Genomic DNA, 15,477 nt, shown 5'->3' with positions numbered 1-15,477 from the left:
GCAATTCTAGATGGTCTCTTAGATGATCAACTATCAAAGTACTCCATTCAAGATAGTGTGGTCTAATACCAGACTAACAAATCTGACAAGACTCCATGAGATCAATCAATTAACCTCTAAAGAATCAAAGACACCCCCCCCCCGAAAAAAGATGTTGTTGGTACTTTATATGTGGTATGTGTACTTGTCAAAATGAAAAAAGTAAACTTCTAATTTTTCTTATTGCAACTGTCAATTGAGGCCTAACTAGAACTAAGCACTATAGCTAAATTCTAAAAGCAAGACAATGCAGAAATGGCCCTAGTTCTGAAAGTGAGATTTCTATCCACACAACCCTAGTATTTGACTATAGATCTAGAAATTAGAAGAAAAAATACGCACTTTTAGAAAAAATAGAACCTTTTTATGAGTCTAGATGAGCCTGTATGGATCATTTCAAGTTGCAAAATGCAAGATTAAGTAGGTAAAATTTCCAAGAGATGCAAATTCTAACAAATCCTTGCACCAAAACTAGAAAAGAACACCACCACTAGAAAATTTAGGAAATTCTACCCAATTTCAAAAAAATTGCACCTAAATCAGAATCTGGATGTCCGAGTTATGAGCTCACGAAGTCAAGCTGCCAAACTGAAAAGCAATCTGTAGAGGGGTCTAGAGCAAAAATTGCAATGTTAAATTTGATGGTCAAACAATCATCACTGTAGTTGTAAAATAACTAGGTTTGATAGTCATATGGACATCAAATTTAACCCAGTGAAAATTTGATGCCAGTGAAAAAAGAGCCCCCTGCTGATGTGGTAGATGATGAGGCACTGACTGTGATTTCCATGCTGTACAAAATGTACAATAGTGGTGGCTAATGTGGCAATAAGACTCGGGTTCCACAAAGTGACATGGTAGTCCCATAAGTGGCGTAGATGTTGGTACATGGCAATATATTACTGGTCCATAAGTGGAAGACATGGCAGATGAATAGCCCATGTGTCCTTCTATTGCGTTGGCTTAAAGTCTATTTTTTTCAAATGCATGGAAGTCTGTGTGGCATTTCACAGTCCACGAGGGAGAAACAAGTGTCTGGTAGAAGAACAAGTAGGAAGGATTTAAACAACTGCCAAAATCTTCAGGGCTGTAATTGAAATACCCTCACGGCTGTCAAAATATACTATGTAGTGGCCAGTATATACCCTGCAGTGGCCAATGAGCTCTACGATGTTGAAAAAGGATGGTGAGCGTGCTGAAAACTAGGCTCATGATGGAAAGTTTGTAAATAAGGTCATCAAGATATGTTGTTGCTCCAGGAAATCAAAAATCACGCCAAAAATTTCCTTTGTGCTGTCGAAATATTGAGTCACTACTGTCGGAGTGTGTGAATACAAGATGCTGGAGTTATAATTCTATGAAGGACTGTGAACACATGTGAAGATGTTGCATGGAGTCTAAATGCCAGAGGGTTGATAGAATATCCCCTGTACTATTCCTTGATGCTAAATCTTTGACGTGTTGGGGTTTTCAATGATATGTCGCTGGTATATTCAAAAATGGTGATTGCTAAATAAAAGCTGATGCTAATTTTTTTTTGTGGTTTAGTCCCACATCACTTGTGGGTGTGTGATCCACAATGTGTAAAAAGAATAGATCGCGCTATTAATGTAAACAAGTCGTGGCTGTTAGACCCACCAATGTGTGGTGTGGTCAGGGAAATTTACTGACTTGGATAAAGGGCACTCGCCAGAATACTATGTAGTGCTAGAAAAGTAATAAAAGTTCACCAAAAGTTACCTGTATGAACCTACAGGGCCGAGATTTGACAGCCTAATACCTGCAATAAAACAAACAAAAAAATCTCTACAAGGCTACCTAGCCTAAAAAAAAAATTTGAAAATTCTATGGAAATTTACAGAGAAATTAAAATACTGAAATGACCATACTTGTTGTGTTCGATACAATTATTCAATTGTGTGTTGTCTTTGATGTTACACAAATGTCATATCAATTATCAGACAGAGTCTACCAAGCTCAGTTGGTCAGCAAAGAAAAAGACAAAGTCTACCAAGCTTTAATGGAAAGCAAAGCAATTTACAAAGTCTACCAAGTATTTCTTGAAGTTAAACTATGAAGACAGTTTCTACCGAGCTCACTCGAGCGTTGAAGGCTTTTGTAGCAGAAATCAGGTTCTACCAAGCTCACAAGGTCAGCAAGGGAGAGTTAGTGTTTACTGAGTTCACTTGGTCCCCAAAGGATTTTGTAGAATTCACAGTGTTTACCGAGCTTCACTTGGTTAACACTAGAAATCATTTCTGGAGCAATTTTTATCGAACAGGGTCGGCCAATGAAGGATTTCATTGTTTTGGAAAATAAATTTTAATTGTTTAATTTAATGATTGTAACTAACTAATGTAATGATTATTCGTAATTATAACTTGTAAATGAGCTGATTGGATAGTTTGTATGGTATAAATAAAAGGTCAAATTGTGATATCTAAGTTGAAATGAGCAAGCATGCAAGTGAGTTAATTGTGTGAAGAGGAAGGTGTGAGAAAATTTAGAAGAAGGATCAAATATCCTTGAGGAGAAGCAAAGGTGTATTCGATCAGTAAGGATCTAGTGAACTAGAATAGAGATCTATAACAACAAAGATCAATTACATCTCATTCAGGTCACTTCATTTTTACTTTTTCATCATTGTAGCAGTCATTCCTAAATCTCTTAGTAGAGTTGGTTTAACAACCATTTTTGTAAATCCTCTAACAAGGTGGACAATTCCATTGAATTATTCTAAATTCCTCTAGCAAGGCCACTCCTAGTAGGGTAATTAAATCCTCTAAAAAGGTCACACCTAACAGTGTGTTTTGTAACCTTTAATAGGGTTGGCTCCTAACAGGATTCACTTCAAAAGAGTGAAAATTAGTAGCTAGTTACTTGGTGGTTTTTCCCATATTGGGTTTCCACGTTAAATCTAGTGTCTCTTGTGTTCATGTTATTTCCATTGCATGCATGTTAATAATTGTGACTGCTTAAAGATCAGTAATAATTTAATGCATAGTTCATCTACTGAGTTTCAAAATTTTTCTATGTGGCTACCGAGTAACAGCAGTAACTAGTTATTTAAGACATCTAAGGGATATGTGGATTTATTTTTGTGGTAACTAATTCACCCCCCACCCCCCTCAATTACTCCATCTATATTCCCAACACGTTGTGCAAATTAGGGCCTTCAGGGTTCGATTTGCAAAAAAATTTGCCTCAGGGTCAACTATGGCCAAAGATAGCCAAGTTTATAGCCAATTTTCATCGAAACAACATTTCAAATGCAATGGTGAGGTCAGATTTGGTGTTGGACACTCCCAATTTTTGACACTCCAGAGTCGGGTTGTGGTGATGTAGCAAGATGAAGGTCTTAAACAACTTTGTGAAGAGGAATTCTCCAAGAGCTTTGATACCATGTAAGAATTTGCCTAAGGGAAAAATTCACCAAGGAACTAAGAACTCAAACACAAGCACAATTGTAGACCAAAAATGGATATGATCAATTAATCAGAGTATGTCCTCATACATTACTCTGTTCAGTATGTGATGTACAAACACACTAAGAGTGCATGTATATAAAGGCCTCTCAAGAAGCACCTAGAATGTCTCTGGAAACAACCAGGAGATAAGATAAGCATTGACAACTAAGCACACACCTTGTAGACACTATGTGCTTAATTAGTGTGCTAACTCCTATGTTGTAGACAAAATTTGCATAAAAGAACTGTGAACCCCTGTGTTGTCAACATGACAACTCACAAGAGTACACAAACTCCTTGGTGACTAATAAATAAATTAAAAATATGCAATAACCTAAGTAAACTTAAGTAAGTGTAAATAGTAAATACTTATTTACACCAACAAATGGTTATAGTTTCTGTTGCAACTTTCCTTATGAGTGGTATCTAAGCTATGGTTTTATTGTCATAACCCTAGATTGATTCCATGGGAATGCATGAAAGAATGAAAGGAAGGGCAAGATATATGGTTTTGTATATTGTTTATTGCAGATCAAAAATTTTTGGATTTGTTGTTATGATGGGATGTTGGAAGATTTTGGGCACGTGAAATTGTTGGTCAAAATGGTTTTTTGGATGTTTCATTTAAATGAGGGTTTTTGGGGGAGCTTGCAGAAATGACCTCCTAGGCAAAATAGAACTCGCCATTGGATCTAGGTCAATGTTTCCATAAATTTTGATATATAATATGCCCTAGTTTGGCCATGTTGATAGAAAAATACAAAGATTTTTAGTTTCATCCTCTAATGGTCATCAAATTTAATCCCGTCAAAATTTTTGCCACAAAAAAAAAAATCATAGTGAAAATGGTGAAAAGATTATCTTAGTAAATAAACCATAACTTTCTCTCAGGATATCATATTTCAGACTTCTTAGAGTCATTGGAAATATAATTCAAAGTACTACAACTTGGTGTAGGTTTTATTTTGTGAGTTTGAAAATTTGGTAAGTTTTAAGAGCCCAAAAGTTAGATGTTATTTATTTTGAGCACATATTTAGGCATACAAAGTCAAATTTTGGACTTCAAGTAGTCAATGGAAAGCTCTTGGAAACTTATACACATTGGTTTAGAATTGGTGTAGGCTTAGCATGATTTATTTGTGATATATTGATTTAAATAGTTTATGATATATATTGACTATGGTAACATTGTGAGTTTACAACATTGTATATTTTGGAGATTTGAGATTTGAAGTCATTGTATTCTCAATTTATGTTTTAGTTTGGTCTCATGATAGTATGGTTATCAGTGTTTGATTTGGATATGTATGATGATTCATTTGGTCTACAAGTTGTGCAGTGTTGTAAGTAGTCTATACATATAGATTACATTTATGGCTTGGGTATTGGTTGTCTTTGCCCATTGATCTTTCGTTATTGATGCATATATAGATTGGTGGCTTGAATTTGGGTTTTCTATGCCCTTAGTCACATTATTTGTTATTTTTTCTTAATGTAGAAGGGATGAGATGTTGTTACTAGGTACAATCATGGTGGAGGATTGTGGTTGACAATTTTATGCTGACAGGTTGGACACTTTGAGAGTTAGATGCTTGGTTCATGAATGCAATCATCATGTCATAGATTTTGGTATGACATGATTGGATATATAGGTACATCCTTGGTGCTCATTGATTTGGATTCCTGATTTGGTTATGGTGGTATATCTTCTTGGTTGAGGATCATGGTTATTTGATTTATTTTGAGGAGTTCATGATGTGCACTTTGAGTTCTTTGATGGTTTGATGCCTTTTTCAATTCTCATAGTTAGAGGATGTTTTTCATCATGATGTCATGGATAGCTTGGACACACGATTTAGTGGAAACTTGTGATAGTGACGAGGTGGCAGTGTAGGAATAGTTCCTGGTTTGGTTTGTATTTTTTTGGTTTGGAATATCTTGGTTTTACTTGGCTCTGATACATTGGTTGTGTATGTGTAGACCTGGAGGATCTTCATATAGGAGATGGATGTTACGATGCCATGGGTGACTCAATACCATAGTTGAATGGGATTTTTTGGCCTTGATATATTTATTGGGCATTTGCAAATGTTGAAGGTTTGTCTTAGATATTATTGTTGGAGAAGTTTCTTTGACATTTGCATGGTGCACTTGTTATCTTCATGGTGTTTAGAGATGGTTCTTCATGGTATGTGGAGATGGTTTTCTTCACGGTGTGTGGAGATGGTTTCATCTTGAGGACTTATGGGGTTCTTGGTAAAGGTGTGGTTTATACTTTCATTTGACATGTTATCCTTGGAGTTAGGATGGTTTCATTATTATGTCATGGTATACTCTTGATACACATTTAGATTTTTGACATTTTGTTCTATGTTCATATGGAGAATGTTATCTTTTTGCTTGAGATGGTTAGATCATGTCATCATGTTTATGTTCATGAGGCTATGGTTGGAACTTTGGAATTGATCTTTGTTTAGTTTCTTTGTCTTGAGTACATTGATCATTTGTTGGATACTTCATGGTTTTTTTATGTTTCATTTGGAGTTGGCATGGATTGATTAGTTGCAAGTGCTCATTAATACTTAGATATGGTGGTGATATTAATTTATCTTGAATTAGAGAAGTATTTGTTGGGATAATTGATGGTTTCAATAGGAATTCTGATGGGCATTCACCTAATGTGGACTTGAGAGGAGATTTTTCTTAGATGAGTCTTGGTTGGAGACTTGGATATCCTGATGAGCATTCTCATTCCCCACCCTTGCTCTACTTGGCAATTTACTACTTGAGAGGTATAGCCCATTGTTTCTTTTGAGTGTATTATGTTTATGCTTGTCTTTCATGGATATGGATCTTGAGCTATGGTACATGAATTATTTTTGGAGAATTCATTTGAGAGATGGTTTAGCGTTGGTTATATCCTTTTGCATATGTTTTTTCTGTATCGATTGAGAGTTGGAGATGGCTTTATATTGGGCATATTCCTTGGATTAAGAATGGTTATTCCTTGGTTTAGGAATGGTTTATGAGTTTGATCTTCTTGTGAGAGGCTTACATCCATGATTATTTATATGGTATGCTTTGGTTATTGTTGTCGCTTCTTGGTTAGGGTTATATAGAGGAAATCATACTTTCACAGTTTATATCTAGAGGTGTGTGTAGAAGGACATGATACAAGTTATGATTTACATGATTTCTCTTGGGTTTCGATTATCTTCCTGGATGTTCGATTTTACTTACATAAAATTTGAGATTGGTTGGATATTGTGATCACTAGTTTGTGTTCATGTATGTCATGTTAGAGATGGCATGGTCATTCCTTTATCTATTTCCTTTGTTGGTTGTGGAGAACTTGCGATAGCATTGGAGACTTGTTATGAGAGTTATTCTTCCAAGTTATTGATTTATATATGTATTGTGGATATCCTTGATACTACATGGATAAAATTCTATGATATGTTGTGAGTGGATTGGTTATAGATTTGGCATTGTCTTTTGCAGTAAGAGCTTCTTGGTGCATATGTAGCAGGTATTTCTTTTGAGGCTTGTGATTGTAGGTTACATATTGAATATGTTGATGATGTGAGATTCACTTGGTATACCTTTGCAGGTATGGATAGTTGGATGGGTTGTCACTTATTATGGGTGTTATTTTAGCTATGGAGTTTTGACAGCTACAGATACATGTGATTACCTTTGGATTAGGTATTTTTGCTTGACATTTTAGTTGGTACTAAATTTTATGATTTTTATGTGATAGGTTGGGTGGCTTTCTCTTTGGATGGCTTCTATGTATGTCTGGTGGCAGTGGCATAATAGGAGGTGGGATCATTCATTTTTGAGATGCTTGATACTTTGATTTTGTTGTGGGTACCTGGATGGATCACTTGGTGTACTTTGATCCATGATGGTGGATGTGCTTTGAGGGAATGTTTCCTTGATCATTTATGTGGCTACAAATTGAACATATACAATGTATACAACAAGTGGGAGATTGTTGAGATAATGGGTGTTGCACACATTACATAATATTGTTAAATTATTTTATTTTATTTTATTATGTAATGTTGCACCTAGGACCACCTAGATGGACATGCAACATGTAAAGATTCTCATAGAATATTCTTGATGAGTTGTATTATAATATTGTGATAATATTTAATGTAATTATTCAATATTGGGGAAAAGAATTAAATGTTCAATATTAGATGTGGAGTCAATGGGTTAGGTAGCACATGGTTTATGTAATACAACTTGGTAGTTCTGTGGGACTTGCTACTATATAAGCAGCCACAAGGGTAGTTGTAGAAATAAGAAAAAAATAAAAGAGACAAGAGTTGAGCAAGACAAGGCTTGGTAGGTTAGCCAAAGGAGTATTTGCGAAGGTTGGAAGCATGGCATGGAATGTGTGGATTCATACTTGTTCACATGGGTTGTTTGGTTGTGGCTATGGCTTTGAAGGCTTCCATAGTTTTATTGCAATGGTGTTTTACTGAATAATAATTGATGATTGATGTTTTTGGAGATTGGGTTTTTTCCTCAATGAGTGTTTCCAAGGGTATATATTGTGTCACATTTTTGTGGGTATGTTGCCTATTCTCTTGTACATGGATTTTAGTAACATATTAATTTTAGATCTATTATGAGTAATGTGGAAAAGGTTATATTTTTGTTGCAAGTTTCCTTATAGTTATGGTATTAAAAAATTATTGATTATGTCACAAATAATGAATATTCATGTGACTAGAGAGGGTGAGCATATTAAATTGGTCTACCAACAATTGTCACATTATATATCATTTTTAAATGAGAAGTTATGAATGAGTATACATTAATTTTACAAATAAGATAAAAAATGTGAAGGTTCAACTACACATTGATCTTCCAGTCACCTATTACTTTTGAGAGTATTTCCAAATGACATTTCATTGCATGGTTTAACTCCACATGTAATATATGGTACAAGTGTGGGGGACATATGAAATATTGTGGATTGGTGCATTATGAAGCAAACACAATTATACAAATATAGTACTACATGATGACATCATCTATTGCATACAAGGTATGTATGTTGTGAAGGAAAGTGATAGATTTTATAGAATTATCTAAATGCATTTAATATTCTCAAAGACTTGTATGGTTGTACTAATTATTCTATGCTATAAAAATTGAACATAGAGATCAAGAATTTCCCACTTTTCAACACACCCAATAGAATCAAATATAAGACAAAATAGCATCCATGGGTTAATCATACAATTTTATAATCAACAACCATTTTAAGAGATTGTGATAGGAAATTGAATATATCTTGAATTCACTAAACTAATTTTGTGGTGGGTTATAAGTAGAGTTTGTTGTTGAGCTCTGTGTTAAATTATTTGTAACTTTGTCATTATCAATATTTTGGATCATTGGGCTAGATTGTGTGTAATTTTTTTCATCATTGATGTTTTAGATCACAATACGATTTGATACGTGGATGATGAAAAATATTATACACAATTTAGTCCCAAATATGAAATGTAGAAATCACATGTCATTAATTAGTAGTGTGTTTATACAAATTGTAATAATCAACAATCAATTGTGAAAATCTTGAGAAGCATCAGATTTGAACTTGTTATCCCAACAACTTTGTAGGTCTATAACCAAGCATTATTCTTCTGGAGTAATGTTTTCTTTCTTAAGATCTAGGCTTAGATATTTAACCTATCTCAACCTATAGCTCTTAGCACTCCTCTTCCGTCATCTTCATTCATGTTCACAAATCACTTAAATTATTCATTGTTTTATATGTGAACAAACTGAATGATATCTATGAAAATTTTTGTTGAATTGGATGGTAGCTAAAAATAGTTGTGGAGATCCAAGATACCTTAAAATGAGAAAATTATTCTAGTTAATTTATCAAATCACACTATGAATTCATCAATTCTCTTCTCTCATTATATCAAGAAATGGTCATGGATTATCATATCCAAGAAATAATTAGAGATCTGAAAAAACCTTAAAAGGAAAAAAATTACTATAATCCATTAACCAAATCACGTTGATTTCATCAAATTCTATAATCTCTATATCAAAAAAATGACCTTGAATTATCATATGTTTAAAAATGATAGAAGATTATAAAACCTTAAAAATAACTACCATAGTTTATTTATCAAATATCACTATGGTTTCATCAAATTATATTCTTTCATTATACCAATAAATGGTCATGGATTCCCATATCTAAAGTATGTGAACAATTTGTATTATTTTTATTTGCATACATAGACGATATCATGATGATGTCAACAAATTATGTTTGTTATTATTGTCCACTACAAGTGACATTTATATCCACAAATGTAAGCGATATCTATAACAATTTTTTGGTATAGGCTGGACTATCTCAATAATTGTCTTTAACCATGTCATGCCCAAAAATACTAGGCAAAACACACCAATTATTTTTATAAAAAAAAATTAAAATACAATATTACGCTCACAAGTTTGATAAGTTTAATTTCAAAAAAAAAAGACTAGGGTACATTGCAAGTTAAAAAAGAATAAACAAAATCCCTGGTCAATACTGTGACACTACACTCAGAATAAAACACCAAGTAGGATTAGATTGTTGAATCTAGACACTCATTGATAAATCAATTAATTAAAATAATTAAAACTAAATTTGATTAATTAAAAATCTAACACTTAATTACATCTAATTACTCTTAAAATATTACATTATTTGCACAATAGTACAAGCTTAGTAGTTAGCATATTTTACCATTAATTTCGATCACATTAATCATTATAATATCCATTGACCAAAATATCAATTCACATTATAACTAATTGATTTGAATGTCCAATAAAGAATCAAATTTATTCGAGACTTTTAAATAAAGGCACCTATCAACTACAATGTCATCACATGATTAATTAGACACTATTCTAATTAATCACTTGTTTGAACTTATAATAAAACATTTCAAAAACAAATAATAATGCATCTAACATTAAATAAAAACTAAGTCAATACATGAGATATTAACACTATTTCGCATCTGACAATTTGCGACGATAAACTTCTAAATATACTAACTAAACTTAGCTTAGGACATACTAATACTTTAACAATTTAAATAAATTACTCATAATATAAAACTACTTAATAAACAACTTATGTATAAAAACATAAACTAATCTAAATAACAAGAGCTGACACCACTTACAATTCACACTAAAATAATATGATCACCAACATTATCATAACCAATTGACTAATCTCTTCTTCTAACTTTAATTAATACTAACATTCAAATTAACAAAACTAACCACAACTTACTAATACTAGAATTTGAATTAACAAATTAAACTACTACCTAATCCACATAGTATTAACTAAAGCCTACTAAACTAAAGCTAAATTTCAAATTATCCAATTACTAACTACATTCAATTTAAACACAAAATTATAAACTAAGTATTGCTAACTATATTTAAGTTAAAACTCAACCTAACAAATCTTAACTAATACTATACTAAATACTATTTAAAATTTTCGACTAACTTAATAACCAAATCTAAAGATGCTAACATTAAGTAAAGTTTATACTTAACATACTAATTTTTTAAAAAACAAAACAATAAAAAAACTTTATTTAAAATATTTCTCCCCACTAACTAACCCCTAAAGCTTCCCTAGTCCCTATGCACCCCTCCTACCCTCACTACTCAAGCCATCCATGCCTCCCAAGGACAAGTCGACTTAAGCAGCAATCAGGGTATGTTGGCAAGGCCTACCACATGCTGTCCAAGGTTGACCTGCAATGGAATTTGCATGGCAAGGATTGGTTGATGGATATTTAAGAAATGTGAAGGCAAAAAGGGTAAGTTCCCATTGCATACAACTTGCACACTACCCCAAATAAAACCTTTCCAACCCCAAGCTTAGATGTGACTAAAATGGCAGTCTAACATGGGATCAGGTACGAGTTGGAGAGAATTTGTGGCGATTGCATGGGTTAAAGGTCAGCACCCCACCAAAAGCCAATGGAAGATAAATCTGTGCCTAGTAACATACAAGCAAGGTTTATTAAGCAGACATGACTACTCTCCCATTCACCAACGTAGCTGCCTAGTGGGGCCCTCTACCCACGTTTTCCTTTGCATGAATATTGGATTGCTTAGACAAGAAGAAGGGTTGCCTAGGTAAGGATATATAGCACTGAGTAGGAGAGTAAGTTCTTACATCATTACTAGGTACTAGTTGGATTGCTAATAAATCATCGTAGATATGAATCAAATCCCCCTTATTATTTTTATTTTTTTATCCTAGATTTAGGTGAGATGGTGACTGGATGTCATGAGATCTGCATGGACTTCTAGTGCTAGTAATACAATAAGATGTATGTTGTATTATATTAAGTTATTTAGGATGTAGGCTTATCATTAATATTGAGGCACTTGATCTTAGGGAATATTCTATGATTATTTTAATGTCTGTATTATAGGAATAGATTATTTTTCCTTCTCCATACATTTTCCAGAGAGGAAAATAACATCTTAAGCAAGTTCATAACTTGTGTCCTCATATATCTTATTTCATCTATTCATTGTCTTAATTCTATAGTTCAAGGTATTTATACTATGTTGTTGTAATGAAAATTTAGGAGTCATTTATTACGTTATATATATAGTGTTGATTGATGAATTGTATGGATTCATTTAGACTACATCTCAATAAAAAAGCTCATATAGAAGCACAACAGAAGTCATGTAAGAATAAAAATGATTACTCTTATCCTGAATAATTTTGTAAACTATCTACTTAAGATCTAACATTTCATTCACATGCAAGGATCCAACTTAATGATGCATGTACACTTATTATTCAAGAGAGTTACAAAGATAGCATCCTTCCATGAATTTAATTCTACTCATATGGCTATTTTATTTTCAAGATAATTAGACTCAAGCTTGTAATTGCATAGAAGACATGGAGCTAAAACTCTAAGAACACAATACATGTTCCCTCCAATAATCCTTACAGTGCATAAAAAGTGGTAAGATCTTCATAATACGACATCACAAGAAGGATGATATTCACATAATTGATCATCACTATTTACCCTATCTATCAACACACATATGAAAGATCTGAATAACATAAGACACATTGCAAGAAAGTTTTTTTTTTTTTTTTTCAATCTTTCCTCCTTTATTAATCAACCTAGTTCAAGGCTCCATCGAGAAAGAACCAGTAAGAAAATCTAACATCCTTGCCAAATACATCAAAATTTAATATACATTTTTGCATAATGTTACAACTCAAATGAATTATCTTCTAAGTCTTCCACGAGGGATCCTTTCCAATATCTTCAATGCACCAAGGGAATCATGGAAAAGATGAGAACTGACCCGGGGTAAAACATCACAACATCAAGGACAATTCAAGCATACACCCCAACCCGATTTTACACAATAGCTCCAAACATTGAACCTAACTAGGGGGGAGGTGGATTTTCCCAATGGGAGATGTCAATCACCATACCATAACATAGCTCTTTCGAGACTAAAACTTCAAGAACTTCCATTCTTCTACAAGGCCCTTTTGAGGCTATTACCACAAGAATTTTCATTCCTTTCCATATCAAGAATTCACAATATCAAACAAGGTATGTGATGACAAGTAGGGGCCCATACACCCTACCCTCTTTCCCTCCTCTCACCATGAGAGGAGACTCTACACCATTGAGGTCCAACTAAGGCCCTTCCCCCGTACATGGCCACTTATTCCCTATCCAAGGGTGAGTAATGCCAAAATAATCCCCATGAAATCCCCTCAAAACACAAAACATCAAAGCAAGCATGAGAATAACATCAAAAGAAAAACAAGTTAAGATCCCTCCCAACCAACCCCAACATACAAGCAAGCAATGCAAAAACAACGCAATGCCTTATGCATGATTCAAGCAAGATTTAAGCATGAACAAATGAAGAAAACAATCCAAAGAAGTGAACAACTCCTACCTTCACCAAAAGAGTTATGGCAAAAATGGTGGGTTGAGAAGAGCTTTTCCTTTTCTTCCTTCAATCTTCCAACTGTCTCCAAATCTAGAGATTGGGTAACCACCCCAAAACTACTCCCAAAATCCTCTAAGTATGATCCTTAACTCAACTAGCCTTCAAACAAACTCAAGATGGAGTTTTGAGTCACCAACTCAAGTGGAGACAATCAATTTTCGCAATCAACCAAAAATGGGGATTTTGAGTGACCCTAAAAGTCAAACAAAGAGGCTAAGTGGGTGGAAAGTACTCCCCACCCATAGCCTTACCCCTAGGGCACTTAAATTTAATGTTTTTAAGCCTTAAAGACTTAATAGGAACAAACAAAGGCTAGGGGGATAGTAAGACCAATTAACAACCTTCAAAGAAAGACAATGCGATGATAGCACAAATTAACAAGGGGTTTCATCTCATCTTCCCATTAGATTTCTCGGCTAAATACCCTACACACTAATTGCACACATTAGTAGTTCGAGAAATCACATACATATATGTAAATTACATATTAGGACAATCATGTAAATTTAAAACATCCATCTTTCTAATAATCAATTGTTTATCTCATTCTACTCATATTTTGACCATTAAAATTGTATAATCATAGTGTTAGTTATGCATTCATTCAAAACTTATCTGCATAGTTACATAAATCAAAACATGAATCTTTCATATAATTAACTATTTAATTCATTTCTTCTCACATTTAATCATCAGTAAACACAAAATTAATATAACATAATTAATTTAGATTAACATACTAGAATAATCATCGTTGGGCATGCATATATCTAACATCCTAACATCACCATTTAAGGAATACTGAACTATCTAAAGCGTAAGACTTAATCATTGAGGTACCAAAATCAACACCCTTATCATTAGGTGAAAAACGCCTTGTATCATCACTAGTAAAGTCTTAATATTTAAACAGTCGAGATAAAGTAGTGGTTCTTGAATTACTTAATTATTTAAAACATGAATGTATTAGGATCTTAATTCTTATTAGGACATCTAAATCATAAAACATTATTTCATATCCATTCTAATCACCTACAACAAATTTAACAAGGAAATTCATACTTAAAAAGTACATGCGAGGAGGGTTCTTACAAACCACCTCTCTATGTAGTAGTGGTTGAACCGAGTATTTCAACACAAAGCTTTATTAACCATGCTCAACTAAGAAAGATATTGTGTCTTGTGTCATTATTGATCCGAGAGATATGATATATTAAGGGGTGGCTCTTTTAGACACCTTGGCAATAAGCATAGTAATGCAACATCATATTTGATGATGTAGCCCTAAAACCTTAGTTTTAAGATGCTCATTTATGAGATCCTCTCCTCAAATCACTTATTTTTTAATTTACCTTTTCATTTACTATTTGCATTTCTTATTGTACGATCCACAAAGCAATGTGGAGAAAGATTATCCACTTTTGCACCAACCATACTTTGGTTGATTTATGTCATCCTTAACTCTTTAAACCAAAAACAAAATAATGTAACAATGTAATTAAATATACTTGTGAACTAATTCATCCATAAATTTTATGGAGTTTGGTTAGGAAAAATTCCAAAATATATGCTTCTTAAGTTTTTTTTTTAAAGATTATATAAAATTTTATAGTATTTTGGAGTCGACTTTCTTCTTTTTACAAGTACCTATTAAAAATTAATTTTTATGATATTAAAACTTGGAATAGTTAGATAAAGATCACTTTCAATTTCCATAACTAAAAATTACATTATGAATAAGAATTTTAAGTTTATTTTCAATTAATGTTAATATTGTATTAATTATATTTTTTTGGTACATATTTTTTAATTCTTCAATTTTCATAAGAATAATTTATTATGTCTTATGTATTAACTTTATTATTTATTATTAATTATTTCTAAATTA

The sequence above is a fragment of the Cupressus sempervirens genome, chromosome 3 (assembly GCF_028749045.1).
Source record: "Cupressus sempervirens isolate cs-2001-9-10 chromosome 3, ASM2874904v1, whole genome shotgun sequence".
NCBI classification, from domain to species: domain Eukaryota; kingdom Viridiplantae; phylum Streptophyta; class Pinopsida; order Cupressales; family Cupressaceae; genus Cupressus; species Cupressus sempervirens.
This window is presented reverse-complemented; position numbering follows the sequence as displayed.